The sequence below is a fragment of the Benincasa hispida genome, chromosome 6, assembly GCF_009727055.1.
Source record: "Benincasa hispida cultivar B227 chromosome 6, ASM972705v1, whole genome shotgun sequence".
Lineage (NCBI taxonomy): Eukaryota > Viridiplantae > Streptophyta > Magnoliopsida > Cucurbitales > Cucurbitaceae > Benincasa > Benincasa hispida.
Window position 1 is genome coordinate 27,142,467 of NC_052354.1, and position 18,081 is coordinate 27,160,547.

The following is an 18,081-nucleotide window of genomic DNA, read 5'->3' on the forward strand; positions in this document are numbered from 1 at the left end:
CCAATGTGTGCGCTTTTAAGATCCACCAGATGCCACTATTTATAGGCAAAGTGACATTAGGATGTGGACTTACATGTACACCAAGCATGTATAATTACAAGGCATATGGACAACATGAAGGGTGACATATGGCTTTTGGCACACTAAATAAAACTCCCCCTTAGATGTCCATATATATATGAAATATGTCTCATTAAAACCTTACTAGGAAAAACCCAATGGGAAAAATCCCAGTGAAGGAAAAAAGTGTATATTTCATATAATATATACTTCTAAAAGAGTACAATATATTTACTCTCCTCGTGAAAACATCACTTAAGATCTCTGAGTTGCCGTATTCCAATGTTGTGTACCATTTTTTCAAAAGTTGCAGTTGATAATGCCTTTGTAACTAAGTCTGCCAAATTATCCTTCGAACAAATTTGTTGTACAGTGATGTTGCCATTTTCTTCTAGATCATGAGTGTAGAAAAGTTTCAGTGAAATATGTTTTGTTCTATCTTCTTTAATATACCGTCCTTTGATTTGGGCTATGCAAGCTGTGTTGTCTTCGTATAATATTGTTGGAAGATTTTTGTTAGAAAACAAATCACACGTTTCACGAATGTGCTCAGTCATTGACCTTAGCCATACACATTCTTGACTAGCCTCGTGAATTGCAAGAATTTTAGCATGATTTGAGGAAGTGCCCGTTATAGTCCGTTTCACTGATCGTCATGATATGGCAATTCCTCCACATATGAACAGATAACCTGTTTGAGATATAACTTTGTGTGGATTAGATAAATATCCAGAATCTGCATAACAAACTAGATCAAAATTTGATTTATTTGAATAAAACAAACTCATATCAATTGTTCATTGGAGATAACGGAGTATACGCTTAATTCTGTTCCAATGTCTTTTTGTAGGAGAAAAACTATATCTAGCTAATAAATTTACTAAAAATGCAGTACCTAGTCTTGTATTATTAGGAAGATACATAATTGCACCAATTGCACTAAGATATGATACTTCAGGACCAAGAAGTTCTTCGTTATTTTCTCAAGGTCGAAATATATCTTTCTTTATATCCAATCAACGGACTACCATTGGAATATTTAATGGATGTACTTTGTCCATATAAAATTTTTTCAAAGTTTTTCCTATATAAGTTGATTGATGAATAAATATTCCATCTACTAAATGTTCAATTTGCAAACCAAGGCAAAATTTTATTTTTTCGATAACTTTCATCTCAAATTATTTCTTAAGATATTCTATTGCCTTTGAAATCTCTTCAGGAGTTCCAATTATATTCAAGTCATCAACATATACAGTTATAATAGTAATTCCTTATTGTGATTTCTTTATAAAAACACAAGGACATATTGGATTATTTTGATATCCTTCTTTCAATAAATATCCATTCAGGCTATTGTACCACATCCGTCCTGATTGTTTCAATCCATATAGTGATCTCTGTAACTTTATTGAATACCATTCCTGGGAATTTGATGTATATGTTTCAGGTACCTTAAATCTTTCTGGGATTCTTATATAAATATCATTATTAAGAGATATATATAAATATGTCATGACTACATCTATAAGATGCATATCCAGACTTTTATACATAGTCAAGCCAATTAAATATCTTAGTGTAATTGCATCCACCACTGGAGAATATGTCTCCTCGTAATCAATACCGGGTCTTTATGAAAGACCTTATACAACTAGTCTTGCTCTATATCTTGTGACCTCATTACAGATACTCATTTGTATCTCATAGGTTTAACACCTTCTAATGTTCGGACTACTGGTCCAAAAACCTGATGTTTTGAAAGTGAGTTTAATTCTATCTCGATTGCTTCTTTCAACTGAAGCCAATCTTTTCTATGTCGGTATTCTTCAATAAATATTGATTCAGGATCCTCATTTTTAGATATAATATCAAAAACAATATTATACGCAAAAATGTTGTTAATAATTATATTAGTACGATTCCATCTTTTTTCTAACATGACATAGTTTATTGAAATCTCATTATTATCTTTAGGTATTTCACCTTCCTCACTAGTCATGTCAAAGATTTCTTCATGGGTATTTACATTCTCAATCAAGTCTTTTCATTATTGATTATTTTTTGTTTTCGAGGATTTTTATCTTTGAAACCCAGTAGTCTACCACGCTTCTAGCGTGTTACAAACTCATTAATGATAGCTTGTTGTGTTGAGATATCAATTTTTGATGGAACATATACAGTTGGTATATATGACTTAGTTACTTTCTTTGCATCTATAAATGCATCTGGTAATTGATTTACTATATTTTGCAAATGAATTATTTTCTAAACTTCAAGTTTACAATGATCTATACGGGGATATAATGAGACAATAACGATGCATTCCATGTAATTTCTTTTTCCAATTTCTTAATTCCTCCCCCTAATGTTGGAAAATTTATCTCATTAAAATGACAACCAGCAAATTGTACAGTAAATACATCACTCGTCAGGGATTCAAGATATTTAATAATTGATGGGAAATCATATCCAACATATATTCATAACCTCCTCTGAGGACTCATCTTAGTGCGTTGTGGTGGAGCAATTGAAACATATATTGCACATCCAAAAATTCTTAGATGGAAAATATTTGGCTCATGACCATAAGCTAATTATGAAGGTGAGTACTTATGATAAACTACTGGCCTAATACGTATAAGTGACGTTGCATGCAAAATAGCATGTCCCCATATAGATGAAGGAAGCTTAGCTCTCATAAGCAATGGTCTTGCATTTAATTGCAAACGTTTTATCAATGATTCTACTAAACCATTTTGTGTATGAACATGAGCTACAGGATGTTCAACACTTATCCCAATTGACATACAATAATTATCAAAAGCTTGGGATGTAAATTCACCAGCATTATCAAGACGAATGGTCTTAATTGTATAATGAGAAAATTATGTTCTTAACTTAATTATTTGAGAAAGTAATCTTGTAAATGCAAGATTTCGACTTGATAATAAGTACATGTGTGACCATCTATTGGATGCATCTATTAATACCATAAAATATCTAAATGGTCCACTTGGTAGGTTAATAGGTCTACATATATTAACATGAATTCGTTCTAAAAATGCATATGATTTAGTCCCCACTTTAGCGGGTGATGGTTTAATTATCAATTTTCCTTAAGAGCAAGTATCACATGATAACTCATTAGATTGAAGAATCTTCTGGCTTTTCAATGGATGTCCATTTGAGTTCTCAATAATTCTTCTCATCATTATAGATCCCGGATGACCCAATCAGTCATATCAAATTGTAAATATGTTTGGATTCATAAACTCGTTCATTGTTGCATATGTTTCAATTACTCGTATATGAATATAATATAATCCCAAAGATAAAGTAGACAACTTTTCCAATATACGTTTTTCATTTGAGACAGTGGATATGATATATAGATATTCCACATTATTTTTACTATCAGTCTCAATATGATAACCATTGCAATGTATATCTTTAAAACTTTGAAGATTTCTCTTTGATTAACTAGAGAACAATGCATTGATAATTGTAAATTTTGTTCTTCTAGACAAAATAATAAGACAAAATAATACTTGCTTTTCCAAAACCTTCGATCAGGTTTGCATAACCTGATATCATATTGACTTTTGCTTCCAGTATTATCAGTTTGGAAAAATAATTTTTACTTGTAAGTATTGTATGTGTAGTTGCACTTTCTGCCAGACATAGATCTTCTTTGCTCATTTTTTAAATACCCAATATATGAAAATGATCCATGTTTCTTCATTAAAAGAATTACAATAAGAAAAACCATACTTAAAATATACAAAAGTTACTTAAAAAAACAGGAAGATAGATTTAAGAAAAAAAACAACAACATTAAGTCTAGATATTTTCAAATTCAAAAGAAACGTTTGACGTTCCAGCAACTGTGTCAATTTTCTCTTCAGGAGATTCAAAGAAATCCGCCACATCCAAATTTATCATATGGGATGGGTTAAATATGTCATTATCCTAGTATGCAAAATTTTCTTCTACATTTTTCTGTTTTTCCTTCAAGGAGACTTGATAGAGGTCAACTATGTGTTTTGACGTACGACAAGTACATGACTAATCCCTAGTCATTCCGCACCGGAAGCATTTATTTTCAACACTCTTTGATTTTTTATCTTGTGGAGTCTTTTCTTTGTGATCATTATTTTGCATGGTTCTTTTGAAATTTGAATGATTAGATGACCACCACGAAAATAATAATTATTTCTTCCTCTACCACTGTCATGACCTTGACTGCGACCACGATCATGACCTCGACTATGATTATTAACATTAACAACTTCACTTAATGGAATGGTGTTGTTTCGGTTGGTCGAGATTCATGATTTTTCATCAATAACTCGTTATTTTGTTCGGCCACGAGAAGACATGAAATTAATTCAAAATACTGTTTTAAACCTTTCTCTCAATATTGCTGCTACATGAGCATATTTGAGACATGAAATATAGAAAATGTCTTTTCTAACATATCAGAATCAATAATTTTCTCTCCGCATAATAACAATTTCAAACTGATTTTAAATAATGCGGAGTTGTAATCACTTACTAATTTGAAATTTTGTAGTCTCAAGTGCATCCACTCATAACAAGTTTTAGGAAAAATGACTATTTTTTTATTATCATACCTCTCTTTCAAATTTTTCCACAAGATACAAGGATCTTTTATTGTAAGATACTCCATTTTCAATCCCTCGTGGATATGATAACGAAGGAAAATCATAGCTTTTGCTTTGTCCTGATTGGGTGTCGTATTTTCTTCTTTAATAGTCTCCCCAAGATTCATAGCATCCAGGTGGATTTCGGCATCAAGTACCCATGACAAATAATTATTGTTGTTAATATCAAAGGCATCAAATTCTAATTTTGTGAGATTTTTCATGACATCACTATTATAATACTTATGTTAGATTTTTAATAGATATTGAATATGCAAAAAAAAAAAAAAACATTAAATTTATTAATTATAACTAAGAGGGAAAAATCGACAGACCTTTATGACCTATCTTTAGCGGGAAAAACGACAGAAACCCGTGCTGATAACATGTTGTGAATTTGAGGAGCACAACAGAAACATAGATAGTAATAAAATAAAATAGAATATTAAAATAAACAAATATTAAAATAAATAAAGCAAAATATATAAATAAATAAAACAAAATAAAATAAGAAAATAAGAAAGGAGAAAATTATCAAATTTCTCCACTTTCTCCAATTTGTATGGATTTTCCCAATGTGTTTGTGCTTTTAAGAACCATCAAATTCCACTAGGCAAAGTGGTAAGTAGGATGTAGCCTTACATGAACACAATAATTACAAGGCACGTGAACAACATAAAGGGTGACACATAGCTTTTGGTACAAGTATCTATTTATTATAATAATATTCATAATAAAAACAAAATAAAGTGAAATAGGAGAATACTTTTTTTTTTTTAATATGAAATAATAGTCTTTTTAAATAGAAAACCACCCACATATCACCAAACAAAAATAACTTAGAATAATTACCTCCCAAATGATTGATGAGAAATTATTTTATGTGATTTTGGATACTTTCTCATCATTGTCAAACACCATAATAACCAAAAAAAAAAAAAAAGTGATTCAAGTTATTCAAAAATCACTTCTAAACATTCTCTAATCACTTTTATTTTAGTCATTCAATTTCTAAAACGTCAATTCTTATCCTCCCAAGTTGTATTAAATTACTTACATATTTGAATCTTTGCTCATACACATATGTAGCTTTGGATTATATTTCAATATGTAATTTGAAATCAGACAAACTATGGACTAAAACCTACAAAAGTTGGACAACCATACATTAAACAAAATAAAAGTTTGAGATCAAAAGAAGCGTAGAGATATTTTTATTATTAGGATGTGTTCTAAAGTAGTAAAGGGATATAAATTGTGGTCCTTTGGAGTAAGGGAGAATAAGAAGGGGAAAAAGTGGGTAGTTGTAAATTTCACTAAAGACTTTCACCAAACTCAATAACAAAGGAGGGGATATACTTTTAGCATCCATAGCTAGCGCATAATTACAATGCATTTTCCAAAATTATTCCAACGGAGTCCTTTAATTTTTTAGAATCTAGATAATCGGAATCTTCAAATGTCTAAAGAATTAGAGATCTACATTATCATTAGGTAATCATATTTATTTTGTAAAAGTATTTTTATCGATATTTTGAAGTATTTAGATAACTATGTTTGATTGGTAGGATTTGTATTAAAAAACTCTTGAATTTATATAACATTCAAAGAATATCCTTGAGATTATTTATGTATTTTTTTTTACAATAGACTATTTATGTAATTCATATATCAATTTAATTAATAAAATTTAAGTTTGAGAAATTGTATTGTATGGTAAATACATTTTAAAAAAATAAAGCCACGACTTCAACTTTTTTTTGTAATTAGGGGTGTAACAATCACATAGCAATAATATAGAAATCACATAGAAATTAGATAGCAATCAAATTTTCAAGCGAATTTTTTTTGACATGTTTGCAAAAAAAAAAAAAAAAAACCTAGGGACACGTGCCCAATTTTTATTTTTTTAAAATTAAAGTTGCAATTGTCTCTTTAAATTTTAGATCAACATATATGTTTTTAAATATCATTAGTTTATACAAATAACTAAGACCCCATTGAGTAACCATTTCGTTTTTCTTCATTTTTAAAAATTAATCCTATGTTTTTTTTTTTTTTTCATTTTCTTGTCATGATTTGCATTTTTCTTAAGTACAATAGTTGATTTATTATCCAAAATCTAAAAACAAAAATAAGTTTTAAAAAACTATTTTTTTTTTAGTTTTTAAATTTTTAGCTTGGTTTTTAAAAATAAGGGTTGAAAGTAAATAACAAAATAAAAAATTTAGAGGTGAAAGGGATATTTTTGTAGGTTTAATTTTAAAAAACAAAACAATTATCGAGACTTAAAAAATCATTTCAATATTACAAGAGAGAAAAGGGACTAAATATAAAAGTTTTAGACAACTATTGAAAGGATATAATAAAAGAAACGTTGCACTAAATTTCGATTGAAAATATAAATGAAACTATTCAATTTAACGAAAGTTTATTTTATTTGTATAACTATAGTTAATTGCATATTTGGCTATTTGTTAGTGCATGATTGGATAATTGCCTATACTAAAAATAAATACTAAATTACAAACTAAAAACAATGTTAAAGACAAAAATAATATATATATATATATATATATATATACATATATATTATTAAAGAAAACTATGCAGGGGAAACATGTCATTTTGAGTATGTATGGTAGATGGGTATCTAAAAAAAACATGTTACAAAAGGACATTTATAATTAGATAAAATTGTCTCATCTATGCCATCCTAGGATGTTCAAACATCTTTATATGTCTAGATAAAACAAAAAAAATTTGAGGAAATAGTAAAATCGAGGGTCCTCTTGACTTTTGTCAAAAAAAAAAAAAAAAAAAAAAAAAAAAAAAAAAAAAAAAAAAAAAAAAACCAAATTAATAATACTTTTGGCAAAAACATGTCGCCATATGACATATACTTTATTAATCCCCCAAATTGCTTGTCGAATAACAAGTTTTTAGATTACCGTGTAATTGCTATACCATGTATCGATTCTCAATAGAAATACAATATAAATTGAATCGTCAATTATGAGACCGCGTATCAATTCTCAATAAAAAAATACAGTATAATTGAGATTGTTGGTTATGAGATTTAACCTAATGGATTCAGAAATAAAGGTATCAGTTTTTTCTTCCATTTTGAAATTTGAGTTGATAGTTTTATATCAGATTTGATTTGATTTAACCATTTTTCGAAAATATTCGAAACTAATCAATCTTTAATTTTTTTATTACCATTTTGATTTTAATTTATAATGTCTTTAGATTTTACACCATCTTATTCATTTTTTATTATTTCAAATTCGATTAAAATTTGTGATTTTGATTAGGATTTTACTTATCATTTTTTTTTTATTTTTTATATTATCTTTTGTTCATTATCATCTTATTATATTATTTTAATATTATGAATATACTTCTCATTTTATCAATATCTCAAGAAAAGTATGTTTTTTCTACAAACAAGTAACTATCCTTTGGGTTCAATCTTTCTGTTTTTTTGTCATGGTTCTACATCGAGTAAGGATTATTTTTTATGGTACATGGAATGAAAGTTCACAATATCACGACTATCTTGTTGTTGAGTCTTATATTCCATTAAACGACTATTTTATCAATATCCACGACACAACGAAATAGTTCTAGATTTAACGACGATTGAAAATCTATATTTTCATTTTATCAGAATTTTGGTTTCCTACCAAACAAACAACTTCTAAAAGTTGGAAATTTAGGCTCTAGTTGGTAAGCTATTTGAAAACAAAAAGAAAACCAGAGATTCAATAAAATTATAGTTCTATTTCATGTTTTTAGTTGTATTTCATGTTTTCAAATGTATTTGGTATTTCATGTTTTCAAATGTATTTGATAGTAGATTGAGAAATTAAATTACAATTTAAACAATGTTCAAAATGCAGTCGATAATATATTTATAAACCATAAAACTAATTATAGTTGTTCACTAAATATTAGGTCAAATATAAATTATTATTAATTAATTTATGAATTAACTTGGTTTATGTCAAAAAATTTGTATAATAATTATTTTGTAATATCATTTATAATATATTATATAATAAATTTTTTAAATTAACAAAAATAATTGAGTTTATTAGGTGAAATACATTATTTGTTAATATTTTTTTTAATCTTTTTGTAATATAATTTAGCATTTTAAAATTTTAATTTTAAATTTGAATACACTAAAAACATAAAATGTTGTTTGAATTTATACTATTTGGATTAAGGGTGTTCAAAAAACCCAACAACCCAGACTAATCAATTTAAATGGTAAAGATTGGGTTGGGTTGGATCTCGAGTTGAAAAAAAAAAAATTGGGTTGACCCAACCCAAACATAAATATATCTTTGTTTAAAGTTTGACTAGTTTTTATGGATGAATTTGTGATTTTTAATATATATTTTTTTAAAATTGTTTGATGTTTGTCTTTATTTATAGTTTAATAAATATGGAAGATATTAGATATTTAATATTTGAATTTTATGAGATTTAAGTTATTAATCATGTATTATATATAAATTTACATATTTTAAATTAATAAGATAACCCGATAACCTAGCCCAACCCAACCTGAATTTTAAGGGTTGGATTGGATTAGGTTGGGTTGAAGCCCTCATTCAATTTGTTTGGGTCGTTAACCCAACCAATTCGAATTTTTAAATTAGTCCAAAAAATATCCAATGCAATCTATGTATACCCCTAATTTGAATAATAAAATTTGAAAATAGTTTTTGAAAACTCTACCAAACGCACATTTATGAAACTCAGTAGATCTAAAAACATAAAACATAATTGGATCTACCAACAAAAAAAACTCTTACTTTCGTGGACAAAATTTATCGTTATCGCCTTGTCTTAGTTTCGAAAATCTACTCTCTCTCTTGTGCAATTGTGATATATATTCACTATTTCGCTTATCTAGTGTACTTTTTCTGAAGTGAGCACATCAGTTTATGGTCAATACAATGATCTCCTACCTTAAAAAGAAACTGAGAAAAAGATACGAACAACCTTGAGTTTTATTATTGTTTTTAATTATTTTTGTAGGGAAAACTTTGAGATTAAAGCATGAGGATGGAAGAGAAAAATATGTCAATTTTAATTTCTAAAGAGGGCTGACTAATATCACCTATATTAAAGTTAAATGGTAAATTTGGTGCCTATGATTTGAAGAAAAAAATATAACCCTTATGTTTTATAATTAAATTTTAGTTCATATGGTTTGATACAAGTTTCATAATTAATCCCTACAAGAAACTATTTATGAAACTTTTATCAAACTATATTGATTATTTATGAGGTTTTATCAAATTATAGAGACTAAATTCTAACTTTCAAAATTAAAAGGACTATATTCTAATTTTTTCCAAATTATAGGGACCAAATTTATAATTTAATCGAACTTTAATTACAATGGTGCAAACTCAACAATATTCTAATGCAGTTAGTTCCATACACCAAATGAAAACTACAAAAACTTCCTTCTAAGGTTTGGCAATGCAAGTTTTGTAGCCTTATGCTTAGGGATGTCCATAAATTCCAACAATATTCTTATGCTTAGGGATGTTCATTTACCTACAGGACTAGGCCCCGCGGAGACCCGCCTTGAACGGGACAGAGAATCCCCGATTAGACAGGGGGAGGGAACAGGGATAATCTTTTTCCCTGTTGGCTAAATGGGGATGGGGATTCTATTCCTCATCCCCTCCTCGTCCCACCCCGATGAAGTATATTATATAATTATATTTATTATAAAATGATAATATATATTATTATTTATTATTATTAACTCAATATCGGTTTATATAAATAGAATTATTGAGTTTATGAATAAGTTATATTATATATAATTATTTTTTAGTATATAATTAATAATTATTATTATTTATCTATATACTTTATTAAAAAATTGTGTATAAAATGTTAGTTATTTTCTAATTTTTCATTTCAATCTTTTCGTACTTTTAATATATTTCTAAATATTGATTTACATTTTAAGACTTTCTACTTTACACATAAATGTTCTGTAGTATTTTTTTAAATGGAAAAGTTTTGACTATGAATTTTTTAAAAATTTAACTTTTAAGAAATTAATAGGATTAGTTATTTATTTTACACATATAGTAGTACTATTTTTTTAATAAATTTTTATACTATTTCTTGAATAAAAAATTTATTGGAAAAAACTCATTAATATATATATTTTATTGGTTGAGAATAAACAAAATTGCTAAAAATGAATATATTAAAAAAAATAAATGGAATTTTTTTCTGCGAGGAACCCGATCCCCACAGAGAATTTTGCAGAGCGGGAATGAAATAGAAGAGCAGTAGTGGGGACGGGAATCCCCATTCCCAGTTCCGTGGACATCCCTACTTATTGCTCTAAATAGTGTAAAGAAATTTTGTTTGCAATAACATTTTATATAGCAAAATTAAAGAGTGGTTCTAAACAATGAAAGAGGGATCATGTTCACTACATAAGAAACAACACATGGATTGTGTGGCTGGAAACTAAAACTAATTGGTATATATAGAGGATAGCTAGTTAGAATAGATCCAAATGAGTGTTCTTGTTCAATTTATAAAGCCTAACATGAGAAGGTATAAGGCTACATTATTTGATTGACAAGAGGGATTAATAAAAGAGAATTTTTATGTTCTCTACTACACGATTACAAATTGACTCACTAGAGAAGTCTTTTGATCTCCCCATGTAAGTATATTAATATATATATATATTATATATAACTATATATATAATATTATTTAATAGCTCTGATTCTCACGTGGATGAGGTATAAACTACTCAGAGCGAATCAAGTGCAAGGAACCTTAAACGATGGTGTAAGGAAAAATACTTTTAAGGGACCGTTTGGGATACCAACTAGAATTAGGTTGTTATAAGGACACTAACTAGAATTAGGTTGTTATAACTAACTCCATGTTTGCCGCACCAAATATAATATTGGTGTTTACCACTATTTGTAATCTATAATTAAGTACAGTAAACATTATTTCAAAACTCTCCTAGCTACAATATTTACTATTTTTCCTTATCCTCTCTTTTCTTCTTTGCTACGATGTTTACTATTTTCTACCCAAACAAAAATAGTTTACACCCTAAATACTAAGAGGCTATTTGGGGCACTGAATTGAGATAGGATTTCTGGAGTTCATATATATGTGGTTGGAGTGCAAAGTTATTTGGTCTGAGTTCATATGTATGTGTTTGAGGTGCAAAATTGAGTTTATATGTGTAAAGTTTTTTATATAGTTTTTTGAACTCTAAATAATATACTTTTATGATTATTATTTTTGTTTTGTAATTCTTTTATTCAATAATTCTACCCATCTTTGGTTGAATAAAATATGGATTGTAATTTTTTTCTTTTAATTTTTAAAACTTTTCTTTCTTTCTTTCTTTTTTGGGCAACGAGCAACAATTAGCTCATTACATTTATTGTAGAAATATGGTTAAATAAAATGAGAAACTAAAGAGAGATCAAACTTTTGATTCCTAATTTTTCTCCATGAATTTCATTATCATCTTCTTCCTTTTCTTCTTCTTCTTGTTACTCTATATTTTTACTTTGTCATGAATTTTTTAATTAAATCTCTCTTATCATCTTAGCAGCCAATAGAATGTCATCACATTTCTTCGATAATTTCGCTTTCAATTCCCCCAAGTTCAGAAGATCATCAGAGAACAAATCTTTATTTTTCACTAATTCTTGTTGGAAAATGTTCTAGATTTTTTTTTTTCATTTTACAGTTTTTTGTTATATTTACATACTTTTTGTCTAAATATTCTTAACACTCATTTAATATTTGAATTCAGTTAAATAAAAATATTTTTTTTTACAAATTTTACGTATAAATATTGCACTTAATATAAATAAAAGAATATTTTTTATATAATCAATAACCTTACAACATACTTTAATAGTCATTAGTCTCATAGTAGTCGAAAATGGTTGTCAAAGTTGATTATCGAAGATGATTTTCGTTGAAGTTTGTAGTCGGAGGTGATTGTCGGAGCCTGAAGTTGGTCGCATGGAGGTGGTATTAGAGTTGGTTGTTGAAGTTTTTCATCAGAGGTGGTTTTCGAATACCAAAGTTGGTGGGATGAAGGTGGTCGTCGAAGTTGTTCATCAAAGATGATTTTCACTGAAGATTGTAGTCAAAAGTGGCTATCGAAGCCTGAAGTTAGTCGCATGAAGGTGGTATTAGAGTTGATTGTTGGAGTTTGTTGTTGGATGTGGTTTTCGATGCCCCGAGTTGGTCGTCGAATTTGCTCGCTCAAAGGTGGTCATTGAAGGTGATTTTCATTGGAGTTTGTAGTTGGAGGTATTGTCGGAGCCTACGAAGGTGGTTGTCAAAGTTGGTCATCAGAGTTTATTGTCAGAGCTTGAAATTGGTCGTCAGAGTTAGTAGTACGAAGGTGGTCGTTGGAGTTGGATCACCGAAGGTAGTTGGCGAAGCCTAGAATTGGTTGTCGAAATTGGTCACGCGAAGGTTGTCAAAGCCCAGAGTTGGTCGTTGGAGCAAGCCAGAAGAATAGGAAAGAAAAGAGTTTCAATATTGAAACAACATTGGATAAAGGAAGTCTTCGTTCAAGGGACGGGGAAGGGAGGCTCTCGAAACCAAACGAGACTCGAAAGAACATGGGAATTAGCACCATTCCCTTTAATTATTTGATTTCCAACAGAAAGAGTCCGAGACTTCCTTGAGTGGTCTTTGCTCAGGAACTGGATGAAGGATTGGCTTCGGTGGATCAACCCGTTGTCCAAACTGAAAAGTCATTTACAAAATAAAGCGTGCTAGAAGGGCCATCAAAGGTGGTTGTCGAAGTCGGATTTCGTTACCGAATTGTCATCAGAGGTGGTTGTCGAAACCTGGAGTTGGTCGCAAGAGTTGTCATCGAATGTGGTTATTGGAGCCCAAAGTTAATTCCTGGAGTGTGGCAATACCGATGGGTGGAGCAATTGAAAACCTTGAAAGACATGAGGCTTGGGGTGAGTTGGGATGAGTCGGTAAAATATACCAACTCAACTCCACCAACATTTAAAGTTGGTGGCCAAACAATGGGTTGGTATATATACCAACTCAACTCAGCTCATGTTGGTGAGCCAAACACTCCCTAATTGTTATAATCCATACACCTCAAACATTAACCATTATAACCCACTGAGTGATAACTTGTAGAAATACAAGGTATTATTCTTTCAAAGTTGGAATGATTAGGATTTTTAGTAAATAAATGCAAAATGAATGAAATTTCATATATGTAGTAAACCTCTACAAAAGTACCATTTTTAGTAAAAAGCTCCTTCACTAACGCATTTCAACACAGGAATCAAAGAAATCTATAGTCAAGGCCAATGTAAGGGGTATGCGTTCGAGAATATTCAACGCATGAAGGATGCATTGGCTCGTGTATTTCCTGTCAAATCACCACTTGCAGGCATGGGCATCTAACTGGCGATGCCTGAACATTTCAGAAGTGACAGCCAGCTGCTTCAGGGTATGGAATTTAATGCAAATCCAATCACCAAATTATTGAGATTTTCCTATATAAGAATAAGCCACCTTCAGAATTAGAGTTAGACAATTTAGAGCCAGGTAGTAGAAACTTTTCTTTTTAGCACCAGTAGATAGTATCTTGTTGGGTTTTATGTCCTAAAACTCGTGATTTATAAACAATAAACTTATTCTGTTATTAATAAAGATGTTATTGATATTTTATTCAATAAAGTTGGTATTAAATGTATGAATTGCTCATTTCATTTTAGAAAGAACCTAATTCTAATAAACTAAGATCCACGGCTATTACATGAATACTTAGATTTTATATAATGACATAAAAGTGGATCAAGTTCGAGTAAATAGTATAAACGGTCTATAGTATATGGATAAGGTTAGGTACCTTATCCTGGGGATACTATCCGATGCGATCCACTTTGTATTTAGTACAAACGATGTGATCCTGAATCGTTCATGTGGAAATATGCGAGTGGAAGCATCCTGTGTAAAGAGTTTGTATAAGACCGGATCAAGAAATAAGTCACTCTTACTTTATAACATTGTTTACTATTTAAGACTAACTATTTCAAAGCAATGACCTAGGTAACTTGACCTTAATCCTGACCTAGGTAACTCCTGTTTATTCAGAGTTATCCTTAGATTTGCATGGGTGAGGGTTGGCTCAACAGCGCCGACTCAATAAGCTCCCATTTCAGGGGTAAAACCAGGTAGATAGCTGGGCACATAGGGTACAAGACAGAATTCACTCCTACATACTTTTAGGGATAATAGAGAGGTTGTTCCCTTAAATGCTAGCTTCGGGTCTTGAAGAAGAGACCCTGCCCTCTCATTGGCTCGAAAGGGACTTGATTTAGTGATTGAATCACAAACCAATTGTTCATTAGAGGATAGTGGAACTTAAGAAGCAAGATGTAATCTGGGGGGTAACAACCTTTGACCCAGCCGTTATTATGAACAACTTGTAAAGGGTTGACTTACTAATTATGGTTATATCGAATGGACAAAAGTATATCTACAGTGAAGGGAGTCCAACTACTGAGTTTTAGTGGAGTGACTTGGTAGTTACGAATGTTGGTTAATTGGGTTAAAACGTTTAGCTAGTTAATCTTGAATTTTTGGAGCCCATGATTTTTAGGTCCAGGAGGTCCCCCTACTAACTCATATCGGACTAAACCTTAGAATAGTGTGATGAACGAATTTGAAGTGTTCGAATTTAGTTTTTGGAGTAAAACGTTAAATATATATGATATATTTAACCTAATGTTTAAATCATAAATTAAACATAAAGAGAGAGAAAATAGGAGATATTTTAATAAGATTCAAATAACAAGATTATGAATAGGGATTCATATTGATTGGGATTAGTGTTGGATTTAATATTAAATTAAATTAATTAAATTATTTAATTAATTATTTAATAATAATTTATTTTGAAATTAATTATTAGAAGCATTCTGGAGTTCCTGCGTTTAACCCTAAACTTACCAGGAAATGTAAGTTAGATTTATACTTGGGTCTGACTTGAGAGAACTTGTACGTATTCACAATGTGCACACATCCACTACCAATGCATCGCCTGATTTTCTTACCAAGAGAGAAATCACTCCATCATCCATTTTCATTAATCATATTCATTCATCACCATTCGCCTCCATCATTTTAAGCACATTTAGTATCAAAATCACGAGGCGAACACTGACTATAATAACCAACTCGGTGCTCCAAATGCCCCCTAAAAATATATGTGCATAAAAAAAACGTTCAATATGGAGAATTCAAAGCTATAACAATGTAATACTCCGTTCACTCTAACATTTAAAGAAATCACTTGAAGAAGTTTTCAAGGTAGGGTAAGAAATGTGGGACTTTCATATACGAACATAGTAGGAAGTTCGATGTGTGAAATGGTAAACATTTGACATGATTTTTATTTTCTATACCATGTTAGTTTTTTAATCATGTAATAAAGATTTTAACCAAAGATTAAAATATCGATGTCGACATCGATATCAAAATTTCAATTTTACGAATATATCAGCAGATATATCAATGTTGATGGATATTTCTACAAGTAAAGAAAAATTAGAAATTTTCTTTAGATTAATAATTAAATTGTTTTTACTCTCAAACTTAGTTATAGATATTGTTATTAGTATTTCTTTTAATATTGGATTTAATAGATGACTTTTTTATGTTTAATGAGCATTGGATAAAAGATAATAAAGTTATCCATGGATATTTAATATCGATATCAAACCCTTCAATTTATAGATACATCAATAGATATATCAACATATCAAGGAAATTTTCATCCTTAAGTTTAACTTGTTTGGTTTTTTGCTCTTAATCTCAAATTAATTAATTAATATATGGATGATAAAAAAAAGTATGAATTAATTTACTAATAATGTTAGTATTGTGAAGTTCCCAATATGTAGTGCTCGAAATAAAGATTCTAACACTATTTGAGTCACTCAAATTAGAGTTCAAACAAAGAAGATATAACCGAAATAAGCATAACAAAAAAAAAAAAAAAAAAACCCCGATGTGATGACGTGATAGATTTTTCTCATCAAAGTAGACCAATTGAAATGTAACAACCCGACCTTCTAGGACTGGTGTTGGATTGTTACTACATGCATGCATAAATCTAAAACGACTCTTTCACAAAATATGTGTAACGACCCGTTCAGGAAGAGTACATGAATGAACTGGTATCACATCCGAATGAGAGGGATCCTGATAACATGAAAGTATGGTTAAGAAATACCAACAAGGTGCACCTTCCTTTTCGGTGGCTCAATCATAGGAACTCCACAGTTAAGCGTACTTAGGGTTTGTTGAACACAATACCTTTGAAGAATTCTCTTCATTTAAGATGGTTTGAAGGTTTCTGCAGAGTTCTTTTTGAAGTTCTTGTAAGCATGTCAATTTATATAGCTTTCATCATGCAAATTCATGGCTTGCATGAAGGTCAGCTCCTATTTCATGGAGAAAATGGGATTGAGTGAATAAGATGGTATCATAGTGGAGGAAATCTCCACTTTGATTTTGATTTTTAAAATGTTTTTCCAAAAAATGATTTCCAAAATCATATTTTTAAAATTAAATTTATTTAATTTCATTTATTAGTTTTATAAAAAATAATTCAATCAATTAATTTTTAGATAAAACTAATTAATTAAACCTAGTTAATTGTGTTAATTTAATATCTAATATTAAATTAATAAATAAACAATTCCATCATAATGAAATTAATATTATATAATTAATATTTAAATCATATTTTAAACATTAATCGTTTCTCCCACTTTGTTTAATTTCGATAAAATTAAACATTTTAATTGTATCGAATATAATAAATAGAAACCCTAATTGAATTTGAACATTTCAAATTCTAAACCCTAATTTCAAATCTTATCAAAATTATTCAATTTACTAATCCAAATTACAAGCTAGTAGAAGGACCTTATGGACCTACAGATTATGAGCTCCAACGACTTATAATTAATTGGTTAAACTCTTTAAACCGAATCAATTACTATTCGTTAACTACCAAGGCATTCCATTATAGCTCGATAGTTGCACTCTCCTCACTATAGATATATTTTTGTCCATTTTAACAATAAACGGTAAGTCAATCCTTCACATGTCATTCGTATTTATAGTTGGGTCAAAGAGTACCATTTTACCCCTGTAAATACATCTTGCTTCTTATGCTCCCACTGATCCTCCATTGAACAGTTGATTTATAGTCCAACTTATAAATCATAACCCTCTCTTCCATGAGAGGGCAGGG